Here is a 21,023-nt window from a genome sequence, read left to right as displayed (position 1 = left end):
ACCTACTCCTTGGTTTTTGGCCCATGAAACCTATTTTAAATTTCTGATCTCCAGAAGAGTAAGATAATAAAAATGCATTGTTTTAAGCCACTAAATTTGTGGTAATTTTTTACAACAGCTACAGTAGGAGATTAATACTAGCACTAGTTGGTGTCTTGCAGCCTCAGAATGTATATTTTGTAACGGGGCGGTGAGACCTCCTTCCACTCCACATGTACACAGAGACACTCAGCACATATCCCTGAATGGGTGATCTCACTCCGGCATGTGCGCTGGGCAGTCAGTACCAGAGGCAGTTCTGCCACGGCTTAGTGCAGATGTCATTTTTGGTAGGACAAAAATCATGTATTCAGATCTAAAAAGGTAATCAAAAGCAAGTCTATAGGTCATTTTCATCTAAACTATTCCTAACATTTCTGTCAATTTACCAGGGGTATCCAATCTTTTGACTTCCCTGGGTCACATTGGAAGAATTGGCTTGGGCCACACATAAAATATATGAACACTAACGATAGCTTATGCGCTTTAAAAAAATTGCAAAAATACTTATAATATTTTAAGAAACTTTATGAATTTGGCCACATTCAAAACTGTCCTGAGCACCATGTGTCCTGCAGGCCACAGGTTGGACAAGCTTTATTTAGATCATGCCGAAGGAGCACAGTTCCATGAGGAGGGAGGAGGGGGAGCATGTGGTGTGTTTGCATCCGATTTTAATTTCTGGATGTTTCAAGTCATATTCTGAGTACCGAAGGTAGGCCTAACTCACTTCTCTGCTACACGAAATATGACCAAGTGGGGTACACAGATGTAGGACAGGTGTACAGGAGAAGCCCTGCGTGCATATATGGAAGCGAAGGCATGAAGTTGATGTAGATTTTATAGAATCACAATGCTTAAAAGCAATATTTAAATATCAGTTAATTACCAATACCCTCTCCCCCGCCCCCCCCAGAAGAATGAAGACACCAGAAACAGTATTATTTGTAATTAATTATATATCCACTAGATGGCAGTATAGTGTAAGCAAAAAGAAAAAACCTATTCCCTCAGCCCCAAGCTTCTCTGGCTGTTGGTAAAGGATGTTTTGTCGCTGTTTCAGGAGAAAAGGAGGAAATTCAGTCACGTTAAGACAGTCAACTTAGAGGGCCAGGGCTGTTCTAGATAGACTCCACGGCTAGAAAGAGCATGGACTCTGTGCGTCTCAGCTCCTGTAATTCTTAGCTATGAGATCCTGGCAAGTTGCTTAACATCACAAGACCTCAGTGTTCGCATTTATATAATGGGTGGGAATGTTATCTTTCTTACAAGGGAAAGAAAAATGAAGTAAAACGGAGTAATATTATTAAAACATGTAAGATTTAATAAGCAGTCAATTATTAATAGCTCTGTGTCTCCTTTGGGTAGGGAAAAAATAATAGAATTTAGATTTTAGGTCCTAAACTAATCTAATCTCCAGGTATGGTTGTGAGGAAATTGTGGGTCTTGAAAAGTAAAGAGAGAAGATTTACTCTTTACTCTGCTTCAATGTGGCTAAAACTTCCCCACAAAGTGTCACAATAACCTTTTCTTCACGTTCTCAAATGCAGTTGCTCCCCTTATCATCTCTCCTTGACACATGAAGTTCCTCTCCTGTGAGGAGCATTGCCAACTTTTGAGAGGTCTGCAATGTTGAACTAACGTTCACGGCCTTTGCACAGGCAGGAGGTCACAGTATGGACGCCGGTGCTCGCCATTTCCCTCTTCCTACATCTGCCTTTAGTTTGTGAATGCGTGAGAATTTCATAGTGAGTTAATGGAAGCCCTACCAAAATATGTCCACATAGAACCTATGAATGTGACCTTATTTGGAGAAAAAAAAAAAAAAAAAAGGTCTTTCAAGATGTTATGAAGTTAAGAATCCTGAGATGAGCTCATCCTGTATTATCCATTGAGATCTAAATCCAATGGCCAGTGTCCTTAGAAAGGCATAGGGAGATTTGTGACAGAGAGGATTCTGCCATTAGCTCCAGAGTTGTAAATGTGAGTCTTACATGTGATTTTTAGTTTGGGTTTGCTCAAATCAGACATCTCTCTAATATGGTACATGGAGAGTTATTACTATTAATTTTTCATAATAGAGTACTTCGAGAAAACATATGAACCTTTTCAAAATGAAATTATATGCAGATTATTAAAAAAGCAATGTGAGAATGACTGCATAATAAAATGAAAGATCTAAATGGCCCACTCTGTGTTACATTTCATTCTACCTTTACTAATATCTTGGCCAGTTGGGAATGGTCTTGTTTTGCTTTAACTCAGAATGTCTTATTTATTCCTCTGAACAGAACTTGTTAATTTCCTTATGAGATAGATACCTCTCTGGACCCTTCCCAGGTGGCTGGGAAGATTGCTTCCTGGTATCATGATCTTCATTGTAATTACAGAGAATTTACCCTCTCTATAGCTATAGCCACTGAGAGTTTAGACGTTAATTAATAAAGTCCTTACCAGGTATTTCTAAGAAGGGGCTTTTTTTCGCCTGCAGCCTGCGAGCACCCAGCCTGCTGGCTATGAGTTATGAATGGATCCGGAAAGGCACCTGGCTCTGCTTTCTTGGGTCAGTACTCTTGTCTTGCCTTGGCCTCATGTACTTGCTCTGTGTTCTGCCCAGTCAACTTTTTGTTCTTCTCAAAGCTGTGGCAGTGAGTAGACTTTTATGATCCATACCTTTTTCCCCCTTTGTCATTCAAAGAAGTTTCCAATTAGGTCACAGCTAAATATTGATTCTCCATTAAGCAGAAGCATAAATACCATTTTATTTCCTGTGTAACACCATTAAACATCCTCCTTGGCTACAGAGGTCCAAGTTTTATGATTTTTACTATTTCTCACCCAGTGATCTCTTAGCTGGTGAAGCACCCAGGACACTGCCTGGTGAGAAAAAGAGAAGAGAATCTCTGGCAATATATTACAAGGCAAGAATACTATAACTTAATGGTGATTGAGAAATTCAAGTCTATTTTTTTCAGGCAGTATCCAGTAACATCTTTCTTGGTATCAAGCTTGCTGTCAAGCTTATCAATAGCTTGAAAAAAGTACTGATGAATGTAGAAAGCTGAAAAGGGTAGGTAAAATACTGAAAGTCAGAGTTGGGAGACAAAACATCTTTACCTTGGAATGATAAGCAGAAGCCAACACTGTTAAATGGAGCATAGATGAAAGTAGATTCCTTCTGCAAAGGTGGAAACCTGCTGTCCAGGTGCAGCACGGGAAGATGTGTGCTAACACTGGACTTATTTCAGGGATCACTCCCCGCAGCAGCTTCAGAGGCTGGAATGGCCTCAAGGCACTGCACACTCCAGCCTTTACCTTCCTGTCCAGCCTCACATCTAGTGACATTTTCTGCTAACCTGCTCCCTTCACACAGGTAATGGGGAGGAACATTTTAGCTCAGTATAAGGAAGAATTTTCTAACAGAGCTGTCGGAAAATAGAATGAATTTTCTTCAGAAGCAGAAGCTGCCTATCTCCCCCAGCCATTCAGGGGTTGTAGACAAGGCTTAATAACCTTTTGTAAGGTAATTGGAAAGAAGATTGAAACAATGCAACTAAGAAAATGGGCTTTGGGAAAAAAAGACTTAAGTTCAAAGACTTTCTCTAAATAGATACATTATTTTGAGCTGAGTTGTGGTTTCTGAAGCTGGATAGCCTGGTTTTCAATCTAGTCTGCACTTACCAGCTGTGTGACCTTGGCATGGCATTGAATGTCTCCTGGCCTCAATGACCTCATCTACAAAATGTGGACAGCAATACATTCTGTCTTGTAAGTACTATTACGAGCATTGTGTGAGGATCAGACAAGTTAGCAAACATAAAACTCAGAACATTACCTGGCATATAGTAAGCACCTAAATAACGTTAACAAATTTGTTTATTTGTTTTTGAGACAGAGTTCAGCTCTGTTACCCCGGCTGGAGTGGTGTAATCTCAGCTCTCAGCTCACTGAAACCTCCGCCTCCTGGGTTGAAGTGATTCTCCTGCCTCAGCCTCCTAAGTAGCTGAAATTACAGGCATATGCCACCATGTCCAGCTAATTTGTGTATTTTTAGTAGAGATGAGGTTTCACCATGTTGGTCAGGCTGGTCTCGAACTCCTGACCTCAGGTGATCCGCCCAACTCAGTCTCCCAAAGTATTGGAATTACAGGCGTGAGCCACCATGCCCAGTCAAATGTTAATTATTATTCAACTTTCTCAACCTATGTTTCCTCTACAGTAAAGATAATATGTGCCTTATGGATTTCCTTTACAAAAATAAAATATGTATTGTATTTAATATGGTGCTTGACATTCTAAACTATGTTTATTAATTTGATGAAATGCTTTGAGCTATGTAATATCTAAGATATTAGACACTATAAGAATAAACCTGAGATTCTGTGATCCAATGACTGAGCAACAGCAGGTTATCAAGAAATTTTCCCAGCATGGTCTTTGGAGACAGATACCTATAGCTTGTGTATGGAAAAAAAAATGTTCCATTTAATTTAATACATTAATGCTTTGAAAGAGAGAAGGATAGAGAGGAAGGAAATGTAATAGGAGTAAGAGAGGAGGCAGGGAGGAGTAGTGAGAGAGAGAGAGAGAGAGAGAGAGAGAGAAAATGAAAACTTGAAGCTTGTATATTTCACTCCAACTATTCCATGAAACAACATATGGACAATTAGGTTAAAAAAAGAGAGAGAGAGAGAGAGAGAGAGAAAGAAAACCATAATGGCATTATCATCTTTCTGATATGCAACTTATTTGTTAATCTTCATTATCATTGTATTTGATAGGGGTTTGAAAATATGCATTTTCAGGTAGAAGAACAGAAGTTGATTTCAAAATTTCTACGTAATTTTTCAGCTATATTCTAAAAATTACGGATTCCTCTCAGTCTAATCACCTACACTGAAGTGTCAGTCTCCAGATACAAGTGAATTACTTTTTGTGCCAAAAACATTTTTAGTTAATATTTCTTGACATTGTGGATTCAAATATATTTCTGCTGCTGTGCATCATTTAACTTCTGTCTTCTATTTTGGGATTAAAATGTTAGAACAGAGACTCTTATTCTCAAGTTTCCTAACTCTTATAAATTAAAATTGAGCACTTCCTCCAACTGCTTTTATTTTAGTTTTCTAATAAAGTGTTTCATTTGTACCTTGATTTAATAAACCCTAACCTGTCTGCATGCCGTGGGCCCTACAGGAGATATAATGGAAGCATAAATTTTGTCCAAGTTTTCCAGGTTATTGTGCTCTAGTTGGGGTGGAGGAAGAAGGAGGAATTAAGTGTGTCTACGAAACAGTTAAGATTCTGATTGGTCATTTACAAGATAGACACCATCATACTTTAGGGATCACAGATAACTCTGAACTGATGGTGGGAGGTGAGTTCTCATTCTAAAGAGTTGCTGCTTCAAGGCAATAGCAAATGCTGGCTCTTGGCCTTTGTGTGCCATGACAGTGGGAAAAATAACTGCAGATTATCTTTCTTCAACTACAGAATGATCCTAATGATGCCTCCCTCTCCAGGAGGCTGTAAGAACTAAAGATAAAGTATACAGACCACCTGTCCTATAGGAAATAGTCAGTAACTGTGACTTTGTCATGTTTATCCTTGGTATGCAATGTGGTGAGGGCCTAAAGTGATGGGTGGAATTTAGAGACACACAGGACTTGAAATACATGTACGACATGTTGAGGGGAAAAGGAGTAAATAGCAGGAGTAGAAGTTCCTCATTGACAGTGGTAGAGGTTGGGAAAATTTGGAAAATACATGAGCAGCCCAGAAGGGTGAGATGAGAATCCCAAGCTAGTGTGTTCTTTAAAAAATATGAGCAACAGTGAATCTTTCTTGTTGTTGTTGCAAGCTTGCAGCTTGTATAATTTGGGGCACCATCATAAAACTTCTGTTACAAAATTAGGTACAAAAATAAACATCATGGGCAAGGCGCAGTAGTTCATGCCTGTAATCTTAGCACTTTGGGAGGCTGAGGTGGGTAGATTACTTGAGGTCAGGAGTTTGAGACTAGCCTAGCCAACATGGGGAAACCCTATCTCTAAATTAGCTGAGCATGATGGCAGGTACCTGTAATCCCAGCTACTCAGGAGACTGAGGCGGGAGAATCATTTGAACCCGGGAAGTAGAGGTTGCGGTGAGCCAAGATGGCATCATTGCACTCCAGCCTGGGCAACAGAAGCAAAATTCCATCTCAAAAAATAAAAATAAAATAAAAATAAACACATTATTTTATGTAAGGAAATAAGCCACAACATGCTCTAGTTTTTTTTTCACAGCTGACAGATTTCCAAAACATCACAAAATTCAGGAAAATAGCATAATGGCACAATGTGGCTGTGAATCAAAAAAGGATATATGGCACCAAACTGGATTGTAATATACGCTCAGCTGAAATTCCTGTTACACGAATCTAAAATATCCACACTATGACATCACCTTCTGACACGAGGGGGTGTGTACAAAGGGCGAACCAAAGCAGAAAGACATGGAGGTATGAAATTATTTAGGTTAAATGTCTTACTTTTATTTATTTTACAATGACATATGACCATACAAACATAATGCCAGGGGCCCTGCCAGTGGGTGCCCTCAACCTTATGCCTCATTAGCTTCATGGCAAATCCACTTCTGCACATGCACGATGGGAGAATCATTGCAGTGAGGCATCAGAACTATTGCTTTAAGGAGATGGAATCTAGTTTTGCAATGGTTAGAAACCCAATGAATGTGGAGAGACCACTATTTAAACACCATAGAAGAGAGAGCCATTGGAGGGAGTATCACCACATATTAGATGACAAACACAATATGGACAATGACAGAGAAGAAGCAGCCCAAATTCACAGGGATGTGGAGCTCATGTGACCGAGAGAATATACAGCAGAGGCTTTGGCAAGAAAACAGCTACTGTCTGGAAGAAAGTGTGTACAAATCATATTGGCCATGGACTTCAGGAGGTAAGCACATCAAACAGGTAGGGAGGAGGAAAATGCCCCTTTCCAGCATGACTGACCACGTCACAAGTGGAAATAGAATGAATACCAATCCCAGTGCTTATGACAGAAAACACAAACAGATCAAGATCCTCCTATGGCAACAAGATAGCCAGAGTCTAGGGATACCCAAGTTAACCCAAATCAGGTTTTAGGTAAATACAGTCATATCAAATAGAAGGGAAATTATTCTTGATTATTGTGGGGGTTCTCTGCAAGTCCTGTAGTAATCTGAGGCCTACCATGTACAGCACTCATTTTGCTCAGGTGAGAAGCCCTTTCCTTAAGTCTAATTCTGAATCTCCATGATGGGGGAATGGAAGTAGCCAGACAGCAAGTGAGAAAGTGTTGTCCACAGTGTCTCTGCCGAACCAGCCTGCCCAGGTACCTGGACACTAGATTCACCGGCTCCCATGTGAGATGCACAGTTTCAGGGGGAACTGGCCAAACCCAGGTAATAGAAGCTAAATCCAGGGTAACTGGCCAATCCAAGGTAATGGCTTCCAAATTCAATGTAACTGGCCAATCCCAGGTAAGATGACCAGTCTAGATGCAGAAAGGAGAAGCAGGAAGGGGGTGCCCATCTATATTTTCTGTCTTCAGTGGGCAAAAGGCACGATCTTCCTTGATGTCAACTAAACTAGAGAATGACTCCAACTCTTTGGCAGCAAATTTACTTTCTCACTTAATCATCACAGTCTCTAACAGGCAAGCATTTTTATTCTACTTCATGGACAAGCTAATAGGCTCCAAGTTGAGCTACTTTTGCAGAGACTATGTGGCTATAAAGGCAGCACCAAGCAAATAAATAATGAACGTACTGTAAGTAGATTAACTGTGTTAGGCCATTTAATTATCACTGTAGCCCTGTAAGGTAAGTGTTGTTATTATTGTCTCCATTCCACAGCTGAGGTAACTGAGGCACAGGGAAATCTGGAAGCTTGTCTGAGGTCACACAGCTTATAGGAAGGAGGTGAGGCTGGGATTTGAACCAAGGTAATTAGGTTCGAGAATATATTATTTCACCATATACTGTTCTGCCCCTCCAAGATTTCAAATTACGACTGTCTAATTCAGTCATCCTCCTCGGCTCACTCCACCACTCTAAGCTGAATTCACAGACAGATCCTTCTTCACCCAAAACAGACAGGATCACTTCATCCAAAGTGCCAATGGAAGTGTCAGGTTGATGGAAAAGTAATTGCACCATTTAATTGTCATTAAAAGCAATGGACAAAACCGCAATTACTTTCGCACCAACTAATAGAAGAAAACACATAGGAAGGAAGGTAATGAGTCCATTTACGGAAATGCAAAGTGGAGACTTGTGAGTGCCCCTGAGGAGAAGAAGCCATCAGGGATTTGTCCTAGAAATACAGATTCGAGAGTCAGCAGCAGGCGGTAATAGGCAGAACAATGAGATAGGAGCTGCTCCTGTGTAATTATGTAATTAAAATAATGATACCTTAGAGTCACTTAGTACTTTATAATTTTCAAAACACTTTTATGTATGTTATTATATTTAATCACCTATAATATTTTTAAATTTAAGTGATACTAATGTTATGCCCAGACCGTTTATTCCCCGTAGAAGACCACCAGAGTCCAGAGTCAAAGCTAAGCAGCAAGGATCTTTATTACAGGTTCGAACCTGGAGCTCTCACTTGCTCGTGAAACGAGACGGGCAGGAGAGCTCCCCTACTGAGCTCCGAACAATGTTATATAGTCTAAGGAAAGTAGGCATAGAATCATTATACAAATTAGAGGTATGATTGGCTGGAGTTTGAACAAAGCGATTTGGCAAACTATGATTGGTCCCCGCCATTTCTGATATTTCAGTACAACCCTTGAGGCGGAAGAGCAGTTTTACACAAAGGCAGTTAATTATATTGCATCAGGTTGCACGACCAGTTTATGGCTATCTTGCTTAAACACACCTTGTGACCTGGCTACCTTACTTAAACATTCCTTGTGACCTGGCCTCAGAAAGAAAAACATGTACTTACAGAACTTACGAAACCTCTGGTACGTGCAAAGATTAGAGAGCAGAACAAGGGTGTAGCGGGTGGGGGGCTGGTACACATCTATCTTTGTGTCCTTTCATTTCTCCCTTCTCATAAGTAACTGGATGTCCAATCTTGGATTTCCAGAGTCTTATAATATAGCCTCACTTTCTGGGTGCAGGAGAGGCTGGTGATGGCTACGGAGGACCATTAGTTGGATGGTATCAAACCTTTCTCTGACAAATTGTAAAATTTTATTTACCACACAGGGGCCTATAGTGAATAGAAGTAGTAAAGACATTAGGGGGCCTAAAAGGGGTGCCAGAAGGGAAAACATTGAAGAGCTCCACCAATTGTTAGCGGCTGTAGTGAATTGTTGCTTTTTCATTTCTAAGCTTAGTTCGTGTAGGCGTTGGACTCTTTCCTCAACTAACCCTGACTCATTTATATAGAAACAGCATTCTTCTTTGAGGAACATACAGGTACCTCCTTTCTCAGCCGTGAGTAAGTCTAAGGCTCTGCGGTTTTGAAGGGTGACCTGTGCTAGGGAGGTGAGCTGCCGCTGAAGGGAGGCTAGGGAATAGGCGGAGTCTTCCATAGCAACAGAGAATTGTTGTAACAGCTTGTCGTTTTCTATCATGGAGTGTTGTAGGGCCCCTCCTGCTAACCCCGCTGCGACGACAGAGGTGGTTAAGGATATTCCGGCAATTAGTGGTAGAAAAACTGCTCGTCTATGTCGCGCAGTTTTAGTTGGGGCGGTCCCTGCCCAGCCTATGAACTCTGCCGGGGTTAGCAGTGTCAGTCGGGGAACTAGGGTAACAGGGATACACAACTGTCCATCAGAGATGCTTTTGGACAGAGTTTTTAACAGAGTCATATTACACCAGAAGAACACACCAGGGGGAGCATATATGGGACTATTAGGGTATGTAGCCGATTGGTTGCAGAGGCTGTTGCTAAATGCCGAATAACAATAGGGGTATTTCTCTTGGTATGGGTCCTGTGGATTTGTGTGTGGATTAAGGGTTGAATCTGGACTAGACTTCTCCACAGATATAAATGGCTACTGGGCCAGGTACTAGTTGATGAGTAATATACTCCCCCATGTTGTGGGGTTGTCCACCGAGAGTCCCATGGGTCTCTAATTATCCAAGTGTAAGTGACGGGAGACTCAGTTTTGTAAAAATACCACCCTTGTCGTTCTCTCCAGTATCGGACAGAGTGCGTCTTACAGTAGCTATATGGGCAACCTGCACTCTGGTGCCACCAATAATTTTTACAATTATATTTAGTTTGATCATATTCAAAACAGATCATGGGTATTGCTGGTTGGGCAATCTGGAACCTAGTGAAATTGAGGTAAACTATAGTATTACACCCTGAGGGGGGGGCAGTCTGCACTAGCTAGCAGTTTACCCGCTTGGGGGGTTTCCCCGGGGTGAGTTTTGTTCTCATAGAGCCAGAACCTCCAGACATAGGGATTAGACGGCGCAGCAGTGAGGAGAGTCAGATGCATAAGGCATAAAAGCATAGGTAAGCTAGACATGGTTACGGCTATGGGGATGACGGCGCAGGGTTAGCTTTAAGGGATTGTTCTTAGCTTTGTCTACAGTCCATGTAACCGGTGCTCCAGACGGCTCAAGAAGGTCGGATGTTGGGTCCACTGGTTTGACGTGTGTGTAGTGGATCCACGAAGCGATGCCTTCTACTTTGAGAGCGGTGGGAGTAGTCAGGAGTACTTGCAGTGGTCCTTTCCACCTGGGTTGAAGAGTTTCTTGCCGGTGGCGCTTGACTAGGACCCAGTCTCCCGGCTGGAACGGATGAGGCGTCGGCGGAGGTCCTGCCTCGTACAGTTCTCGTAGTCTGGGCCAAATTTCCTGGTGAATTTTCTGTAAGGCTTGTAAGGAGAACAGGAGCTCAGAGACATTTTCAGTTTCAGGTTTGAGTAAGTCATCTTTTAGACTGGGGACCAGGGGTGGGGGTCTGCCATACATGATTTCATATGGTGTGAGGCCCAGTCTGTAAGGGGTATTTCGGGCCCGGAACAGAGCGTAGGGGAGAAGTACTACCCAATTAGCGCCAGTCTCCATGGTCAATTTAGTTAAGGTCTCCTTCAGAGTCCGATTCATCCTTTCTACCTGTCCTGAGCTTTGGGGCCTATAAGCACAATGTAATTTCCAATTTGCCCCCAGAATGGAAGCCAAATCCTGACTTACCTTAGCAACGAAGGCTGGTCCATTGTCTGACCCTATTTGGACAGGAAAGCCATACCTGGGGAGGATTTCTTCCAAAATTTTCTTTGCTACAACCTGAGCAGTTTCTCTCTTAGTTGGGAACGCTTCTGTCCATCCTGAAAAAGTATCTACAAAGACAAGTAAGTACTGATACCCATATTTTCCAGGCTTTATCTCAGTAAAGTCTATTTCCCAATAGATACCAGGCCTAGTTTCTCTACACCTAATTCCTGCGGTGGTCTGGGTTTGGGGGCAAGCGTTGTTTAGTTGGCAGGCTTTGCAATTTGTTGTGACATCGCTGGCCAGTTCAGCTATGCGCCTGATTCTAAACTTGGCGTGCCTGATTAAGTCCATCATTCGCCGGGCACCCAGGTGGGTTGTCCGGTGGATGTGTTCCAACACCTGCTGTCCTAATTTTTCTGGTAGGATGGTTTGGTCATTTATATCAGTCCACCACCCATTTTTAACCTGTTTTAGGGGAAGCGTGTTCATCCATTCGCGATCCTGTTCGGTATAGTCGGGAAAACATGGCAAATTTCGCGGGCCAGGATCGGGGAGCTGGAGCGCAAGGAGCTGACTGGGAGCTTTTGCTATGCTCCTTGCGGTTTGGTCGGCTAAGAAGTTGCCTCGAGCAATTGGCGTAGTTGGTTTCTGATGCCCAGGGCAATGTACGATAGCCAATTTCTTTGGTTTCCACAAAGCAGTTAATAGAGCTAGGGTCTCTTGCTTGTTTTTTATTTCTTTGCCTTCGGCTGTTAATAGTCCCCTTTCTCTGCAGATGGCCCCATGTATGTGCGCAGTAGCGAAAGCATAGCGGCTATCCGTGTATACTGTTAGTTTTTTCTCTGCCCCTAGGGTGAGGGCCTGTGTAAGGGCTATCAGTTCGGCTCTTTGGGCCGATGTCCCTGGAGGCAAGGGTTCCACCCAGATTACCTCAGTCTCTGACGTTACAGCCGCTCCTGCATACTGCTGGCCTTGGTGGACATAGCTGCTGCCATCAGTGAACCAGGTGAGTTCTGTGTCGGGGAGCGGACCATCTTGCAGGTCCTCCCGCACCCCATGCACCTGAGCCAGTATCTCAGTGCACTCATGGGACGGGGCGTCCAAGTCTGGATTTGGCAGCAGTGAAGCAGGGTTTAAAGAGGTTGGGGGCAGAAAAGTTATTCTGAGGGGGTTTAACAGCAGTCCTTGATAGTGGGTGAGCCGGGCGTTACTCATCCATCGGTCCGGCGACTGCCGGAGGACGCCTTCAATGGCATGCGGGGTTATAACGCGCAACTCTTGCCCCATGATAAGTTTATCAGCGTCTCGGACCATTAGGGCGGTCGCCGCGATTATCCGGAGGCAGGGTGGCCAGCCAGCAGCCACTGAATCTAATTTTTTTGACAAATAGGCAACTGGCCTCTGCCAGGGGCCTAGGTACTGTGTTAACACGGCTTTTGCAACACCCTTACTTTCATCTACGTATAAGTGGAAGGGCTTGGAGACATCAGGGAGCCCCAGCGCGGGGGCTGATAACAAGGCAGTTTTGATTTGCTGAAAGGCCAGCTCAGCCTCTTCCGTCCAATTGAAGGGCTGCCGTTCCTTTGTTGCCTGGTATAGGGGCTTGGCTAACTCAGCAAATCCGGGTATCCATAACCTACAGAACCCTGCCGACCCCAGGAATTCTCTCACTTGCCGTGTTGACTGGGGTCTAGGGATGCATAGGACTGTTTCCTTTCGGGCTTTGGTTAGCCAGCATTGCCCCCCTTTTAATAGGTACCCCAGATAAGTTACCTCCGACTTGCAGATCTGAGCCTTTGTTGCTGAGGCTCGGTAGCCTAGCTCCCCCAGAGTCTTCAGGAGGTCCTCAGTCCCTCGAACACAAGTTTCTGGGGACCTGGCCGCTATTAAGAGATCATCAACATATTGCAAAAGAGTTATTTCAGGGTGTTGCCGCCGGTACTCACCCAGATCTTCATGAAGGGCTTCATCGAACAGGGTTGGCGAGTTCTTGAACCCTTGTGGCAGTCTGGTCCATGTTAGCTGACCGTTGATGCCCCTCTCAGGATCCGTCCATTGAAATGCAAAGAGTTCTTGACTTTTGGGAGCCAGAAGAAGGCTGAAGAAAGCGTCTTTTAGATCAAGAACGGTATACCACTGTTTTTTGGGATGTAAGGCACTCAGAAGGGTGTATGGATTGGGCACAGTGGGATGTATGTCCGTGGCCCTTTTATTAACTTCTCTTAAATCCTGTACTGGCCTGTAGTCCGTACTGTTGGGTTTATGAACAGGTAACAGTGGAGTATTCCAGGATGAGTGGCAAGCCCGTAGGACTCCCTGGTCTAGGAGTCGGCGGATATGGGGCGTAATTCCTTCTTTTGCCTCCAGGGGCATAGGATATTGCCGAACCCGAACCGGGTCCGTCCCTGGCTTAACTTCCACAAATATGGCAGGTCGATGTTTAGCTAGCCCCAAGCCCCCAGTTTCTGCCCACGCTTCAGGGAAACGCTGGAGCCAAGAGTCAATTCCCTGATCGGGGGGCTTTTGCTGTTGATGGAGTCGGTACTCATCTTCTAAGGTGACAGTCAGGATAGATATTGGCCTGTTTTGGGAATCAGTTATCTTGGGCCCTTCTGGCTCAAAGTGGATTTGGGCCCCCATCTTTGTCAACAAGTCCCTCCCTAGTAGAGGGCAGGGGCTCTCTGGGATGACTAGGAAGGAATGGGAGACTTTTCCCGTTCCTAAGTCTACAGTCCTCTGGGTTGTCCAGGGGTATTTTTTGATACCTGTGGCCCCGTGCACCCAGGATGTTTTCTTAGACATTTTTCCAATTGGTTTGGTTAGGACTGAGCGTTCCGCCCCAGTATCGACCAAGAAGCGAACTGGGGACCCCTCCACTTGCAAAGTTACCCTGGGTTCGGGGAGGGGGTCCGAACCCCGTCCTCCCTAGTCAGAGTCCTGGATAACGAGTACGGAGGTAGGGTTAGCTGGTCTCCGTTTCTTTGGGCAGTCTTTAATCCAGTGGCCATGTTCCTTGCAATAAGCACACTGATCTTTTTCTAATCCTTGCCTAGGGCCTTGCTTTTTCTGCTTTCTGTTTTGGCCATTTCCTGCCTGGGGGAAAGCTGCTACTAAGACTTTGGTCATTTCTTTGGTTGCCTTGAACTGTTTTTCTTCTGGAGTATCCCTATTATTATAAACTCGCTGGGCCATCTGAAGGAGGTCCTGAATCTGCTTTCCCTCTAAACCTTCTAATTTCTGGAGTTTTCTTTTAATATCTGGTGTTGCCTGGTTTACAAAGGACATTACTACTGCTGCCTGATTTTCCGGTGCTTCCGGGTCCATAGGGGTAAACTGTCTGAAGGCTTCCATTAATCTCTCTAAATACACAGCGGGGCTTTCTGTCTTACCTTGTAACACAGAATATACTTTAGCCAAATTGGTGGGCTTGCGAGCTGCAGCCCGGAGACCCGCCGTTAGAGTCTGGCGATAAATGAGCAGTCGTCCCCTACCTTCTGCTGTGTTGTAGTTCCATCTGGGCCGGGTCAAAGGGAAAGCTGCATTAATGAGGTCAGGATTTGCAGTTGGCTGGCCGTCATCTCCTGGAACCAGTTTTCTGGCCTCAACTTGGATTCTTTCCCGCTCCTCCGTTGTGAACAGGATTCGGAGGAGCTGTTGACAGTCATCCCAGGTCGGCTGGTGAGTAAACATGACACTGTCTAACAACGAGGTTAGATCTTTGGGATTATCTGAGAACCGAGCATTTTGGGACTTCCAATTGTATAAATCACTGGTGGAAAAAGGTCAATACATGAGACGGGAGAGCCCGGTATCATCGAGCGATCCTATTTCTCTGAGAGGCAGGGCTACAGTGGAGTCAGGGAGTCGGGAAGCTTGGTCCCGCTGTACGCGGCCTTGTGTTCAGCCGGCCGGCCCCCCCAGGTTACTTTCGCTCTCGGCTGCTTCCGCTTCTCGGTTTCCCTCTATGGAAGCACCACCCTGGGGGACTGGGTCCTGCGGGATAAGGTGCGGATATGGTGGGGGAAATGTGGGTTCTAACGTTAGGGGGTCCTGGCTGTCCGGCAGCACAGGGGCCAAGGGAGCAGAGGGAGTCTTTTGTCTTGTAGGTCGCGTTACTAGGACTTTGCAGGGCTCAGGGATGAATGGAGTTATCCAGGGTGGTGGGTTTTCCACAAGATCCTGCCACACTAGAATATAAGGAATTTGATCAGGATGTCCTGACTGCCCTGGCAGGAAAATCTTAGTTTTTACCTTAGTAATAATAGAGAGACAGAAAGTTCCTTCGGAGGGCCACCCTACGCCGAAAGAGGGCCACTCCGAACGGCAGAAAGTAACTAGCTTTCCCTTCTTTAGTTCTACGCTTAAGTTACGCCCCCGAGCCTTCACATCCTTAAAATTGGTAACAAGGAGTGAGAGCGGCGTGCTCTGGTTGTTGCCCATCTTTGGACTGCTCCTACAAAGAGAAGGGGGGACGAAAATGAGTGTGAAGCAGAGGGGAGTATCCGACAGGTCTGGTCCTGGAAGGGAAAGAAAAGGTTTTATGTTTCGTTTTGGGCTTACACTTAACACTTAACAATAACGGACAGACAGTAATAACGATGAGCATTCGCGAGCGCCTGTCGGACTTCCGACCTGAGTCAGACGGGCAACCAAGGATGGAGGCCCCCAGATGGGCACTGGGGAATGTCTCCCACCAGTCCCGAGTGGCTGTCTTCTAGCGCGTCCGCCAAGACCGTGCCACTTACAGAACAGACCAATACAGATTACAGATTACGGATTTCGCGAAATTTCAGGGAGACAGACAGAGACAAAGACAGAGACAGTGACAAAGCCGGCTTACCTACAGATTAAGATCCGTTGACTTGGGGGTCTGGTGGGCTTGGGGTAAATCCCGGACGAGCCCCCATTTGTTATGCCCAGACCGTTTATTCCCCGTAGAAGACCACCAGAGTCCAGAGTCAAAGCTAAGCAGCAAGGATCTTTATTACAGGTTCGAACCTGGAGCTCTCACTTGCTCGTGAAACGAGACGGGCAGGAGAGCTCCCCTACTGAGCTCCGAACAATGTTATATAGTCTAAGGAAAGTAGGCATAGAATCATTATACAAATTAGAGGTATGATTGGCTGGAGTTTGAACAAAGCGATTTGGCAAACTATGATTGGTTCCCACCATTTCTGATATTTCAGTACAACCCTTGAGGCGGAAGAGCAGTTTTACACAAAGGCAGTTAATTATATTGCATCAGGTTGCACGACCAGTTTATGGCTATCTTGCTTAAACACACCTTGTGACCTGGCTATCTTACTTAAACATTCCTTGTGACCTGGCCTCAGAAAGAAAAACATGTACTTACAGAACTTACGAAACCTCTGGTACGTGCAAAGATTAGAGAGCAGAACAAGGGTGTAGCAGGTGGGGGGCTGGTACACATCTATCTTTGTGTCCTTTCACTAAACCTGCTGCATATTATAAAAATGTTTTAATATGTTTCTATCCTAGAGATAAAAGAACAAGATGACAGAGAAAAGTGTAAAGGAGAGGATATTATTTCTTATCTTTCCCTCATAGGCTCTTAATTGAGACATTTTCCTGAAAACAAAAGTCAGATTAACAAGAGAAAAGCCAAGAGAAGTTTAGTAATGCGTACAGTACCCATCATACAGAAGAGGCCTCAGTTCAAAGTATTTCTCTCTCAAGGTAGTGGCTTGGGGGATTTACTTATATAGTATTTTGTCAAAGAGCCATAAATCCTCTATAGTAACACGATAAAGAAGAGAATATCTTCAGGCTTCCTAAAGGCGGGAAAACTTTGGAATGTAAATTTATGGGAAGAGTAAAGTCTGCTCCTAGATGCTCTGGTGTTGCTGTCTCTGAGCTGATAAGCAAGCATTGGAAAGCAGCCTATCTTTAGGTGGGAAAGGCGGAGGAGGGAAGGTCGACTTTTGTCTTTATAAATTGCTGTCCTGACATCATGCAGGCAGAGGGAGGGGCAGGATACCCCATGCATTCTTCAGCTCAACAATCCTCAGTATTCTGGAGAGGACTATTTTGGCTTCCTTCAAAGGCTAGGCAACTGGTATTTGTTGAACTCGTGTTATATGCCAAGAAATGTACAAGATGTTTATGCCATTATCTTACTTAATCCAACAAAAAAAAATTATGAGAGCAAACCATATTCTCACTTTACAGATAAAGAAAATGAGGCTCAGAAAGCTTAGTAACTTGGCCAATATCACACAACTAGAAGTGTTCAGGCCATGTTCTCCCAGGTCTGTCTCACTGGGGAGTTCATTCGCTTACACAACACTACAACAAGCTTCTTTTGCAAAGTCTTCCCAGCTGTGCTAGGTGCTTATGTATCACCCAGTAGATGACACCACCCAAATACGTATTTCCAATGTTGTTGTATAATAATATTCATTAGAGTTTTGTTATCTCTGTACACAGATTACTCACATTCACACAAAATGAGTACAACGAAGACCAGAAAATTGGTGTCAATGCATCTCCCATGGCTACCAGATTCCCTCCTCCTGCTTCCAGGCCAGTTCAAATGGTTGTGATTACCCTTCCACCTGAACATTCTTTGTTCTAGAATCAAGCTGTATCCCTATCAAAGCTGCTATTTATCATTCACCAAAACTTGCCGGATTAACAGATATTATCTGCCTCCTCCATTCTTCTGGTATTCTTCACCACCTGCCTCCAGGGATTTCTGTCAGCCTTTAGAACTTAAAGATTTGGACTCTGCCACCTGCTGCCTCTCCTTTAAGCTCCCTTTCCAGCTGACCAAGCCTAACTGTTGTACACTTTTGCAAAGAGATTGAGGTGTCAGAAAGGCCCTTCCAACAAGTATGACACCATACCAGATCCAAACGGAAAAAGCCCACCAGGCCAGCTTGAATAAATATGTTTGTTGGATCCAGACTTCCTTAAGCCAACTCAAGACCACACATTCAAAGATATTCTTCAAGAATCTAGAACAGGGGAGGCAAGTGGAGTGTAGACTGGTGGTTCCCAGACTTTGCTGCATATTAGAATCAGCTGGACAGCTTTCCAAACTTCCAATGCCCATCCCATCCTAGTTTAATCAGAATGTCTGGGAGTGGAAATGAGGCAGCCATATTTTTTAAAGGTCCCCAGTTGATTTCAATATGCAGCAAAGTTTGGGAACCACTGATACAGAAAAAGTTGCTTTCAATTCTTCCAACTTTTATTTGTAGGACCAGTGTCTCTCCACACACACTCCACTCCCCACAAAAGGAGGGCAGTAACCAAGGCTCCCCTGCCTGGTCTTCCATCCTCCCCTTGGTACCTGGACTCCGTCATTGGGAATCTTGACAAACAGCTCTTCAATAAGATGGTGAAGGCAGAAAAAAATTGGGCTCTTAAGGAGAGAGCAAGTTGGGGAGGCTGCAGAAGCCATAAATTCAGCAACATAAGCGATGAGAAATTTGAGGCTTTGGGGTTGAGCTGGTAAGTTATACAAATCATGATCAGTTCCTCCCCAGAACCAGACCCCTTTGGGGCCTGCAGAATGGCCTCACTCCCACTTTGCTCCAGCTAATGGGATAACGTAGAATTCCTCTCAGGAAAGATGCTGAGCTTTTCAACCAAAACTCACAATCAATGGCCCTTGTCAAAGGAATTAATGAATAGGAACAGTAAGGAATGACTAAGAGGGTCTTCTTGTGGAGACAAAGAATTGGTGAGTGTTGTTTGCAGTCATTCCTTTTCATTGGTGCCAGCAGCTGCCTCTCTGTGGTTAGGTAAGGTTAACCCTAAACTCTATGTACTGTGCCTCAAATCAAGTAGCAAAGGCCTGACTCATAATGAAAAAGGCCCTTGTGTTTGATACTGGGACCTCCTTTTGTTTAGCACTGACTCAGACCCCTGTTCTTCACCAGCATCCTCTTTTCTACTTCTTACCAAATATGTGGGTCTACTTGGCTTCTCTGCTATTTTGAAGGAAAATATATCAGGAAAAAAGGGGAGAGGGAGTTAAGCAACTCCCAAAGAAATACTGATTCTGGCCTTTAAGGCTTTGGTTCACTTGTCAAAAGAGTCCAGGAGTCCCCAGAGCCACAGAAGCTGCAGTGTGGTCATTGCAGCACAGCTACACTGACCCTTGCTGGACTCCAGCTCTTGGGCTTTTTAAAAAGTGAGTTGTCAAGAAAGGAAGATCCCTAAGCCAGGTTATCCCATTAACCACGGGATAGCAAGATGGAAAATAATATCATTTAGTCATTTGTTAACATGCTACCATCTGGTCAGTGCAGGTGCCATTCTCCTGAAACTGTGGCACAATGAAGGACATACATACTTGGATTGGACTCACTGGGTTGCATCACATCTCTGCTACTTACGAGCTGAGTGACTTTTGGCTTTTAAAAGATAGAGTTTATTTGAGCAGATAGTAATTCATGAATCAGACAGCTTAAAACTAGAAATGGTTCATAGCACTAAAAAGGGACATGAGGGGAAGCTTTTATAAAGTGAATGTAAGAGCAAATAAAATAAATTATTTGATTGGCTAAAGTGTGAGCCAATGCCTTATTTAGAATATCTTGACAGAAAGTTCAAGATAACATTACCTAATGGCCAGGAGGGTGCCTGTGATTGGCTGAGGTTAAGTTTTGTTTTCTTTTAAGTTCTGTATTGGGTTTTGGCTTGCTTACTCCAGAACCCAGGGTGTCAGAGACATCTCAGTCAAAGTTCCTCCCATTTAATTATTTTAGCAAGGCATTGCTTCTCTGTGTATCAGCTTCCATCTGTGAAATGGGGTAATAAACTTGCTGTGATGACCATATGATTAATACGTGTAAAGTACTTAAAACAGTTCCCAACATGTAATAAGCGTGTTTTACTTGTTTGTCATTATTATACTAAAGTTCCCCATAACCTTCTAGTTGTTATCCCCTTTGGCAGCAGTTTACATTGTGGATTATGGATTTTTCTCCAAACTTTGTTTCTTGTTTTTCATAACACACATCCTGTCTTCTCTAATTTCTCCCATTCTCCATATTCTTACTCCTTCCTGTTTCCCACTACTCACTCAAATTGGTCTGTCCCAACATTTTCTTCAGGGTTGTCTTTCTTTTCATATCTCTATTTCCCTTTGAACAATTTTGTCTTCTTCCTGTAGCTCCTTCTGCCATGACTAGGTGGATAAACCAAAGCCTCTGGCTGCTCTCAGATAGACTTTGTGGTTGGAATTTGCTCTCTGACTCAGTGGTTGATCAGCTTTGCATCAGAAGACTGTCTTCATTTGGATTTTGCCACTTACTAGCTGAATGGTATAATTAGCCATTTTTAATATCTCTAAGTCTTAGTTGTTCTCCCAGTAAAATGGGGATAATAATAATAGTTTCCACTTCAAAGAGTAATTGTAAGACTTAAATGGGCCGAGTGCGATGGCTCATGCATGTAATTCCAGCACTTTGGGAGGTCGAGGCAGAAAAATTGCTTGAGTACAGGAGTTGGAGACCAGCCTGGGTAACACGGTGAGACTCCATCTCTAAAGAAAATCAAAAGAAATTCTCTGGGAGTGGTGCATGCCTGTAGTGCCATCTACTTGGAAAGGTGTAGCAGGAAGATAGCTTGAGCCCAGGAGTTGGAGGCTGCAGGGAGCTGTGATCGTGCCACTGCACTCCAGCCTGGGTGACAGAGTGAGAGTCTGTCTCAGAAAAGAAAAGAAAAGAAAAGAAAAGAAAAGAAGAAAAGAAAAGAAGAAAAGAAAG

This window comes from Macaca fascicularis, chromosome 12 (genome assembly GCF_037993035.2).
Source record: "Macaca fascicularis isolate 582-1 chromosome 12, T2T-MFA8v1.1".
NCBI classification, from domain to species: domain Eukaryota; kingdom Metazoa; phylum Chordata; class Mammalia; order Primates; family Cercopithecidae; genus Macaca; species Macaca fascicularis.
This window is presented reverse-complemented; position numbering follows the sequence as displayed.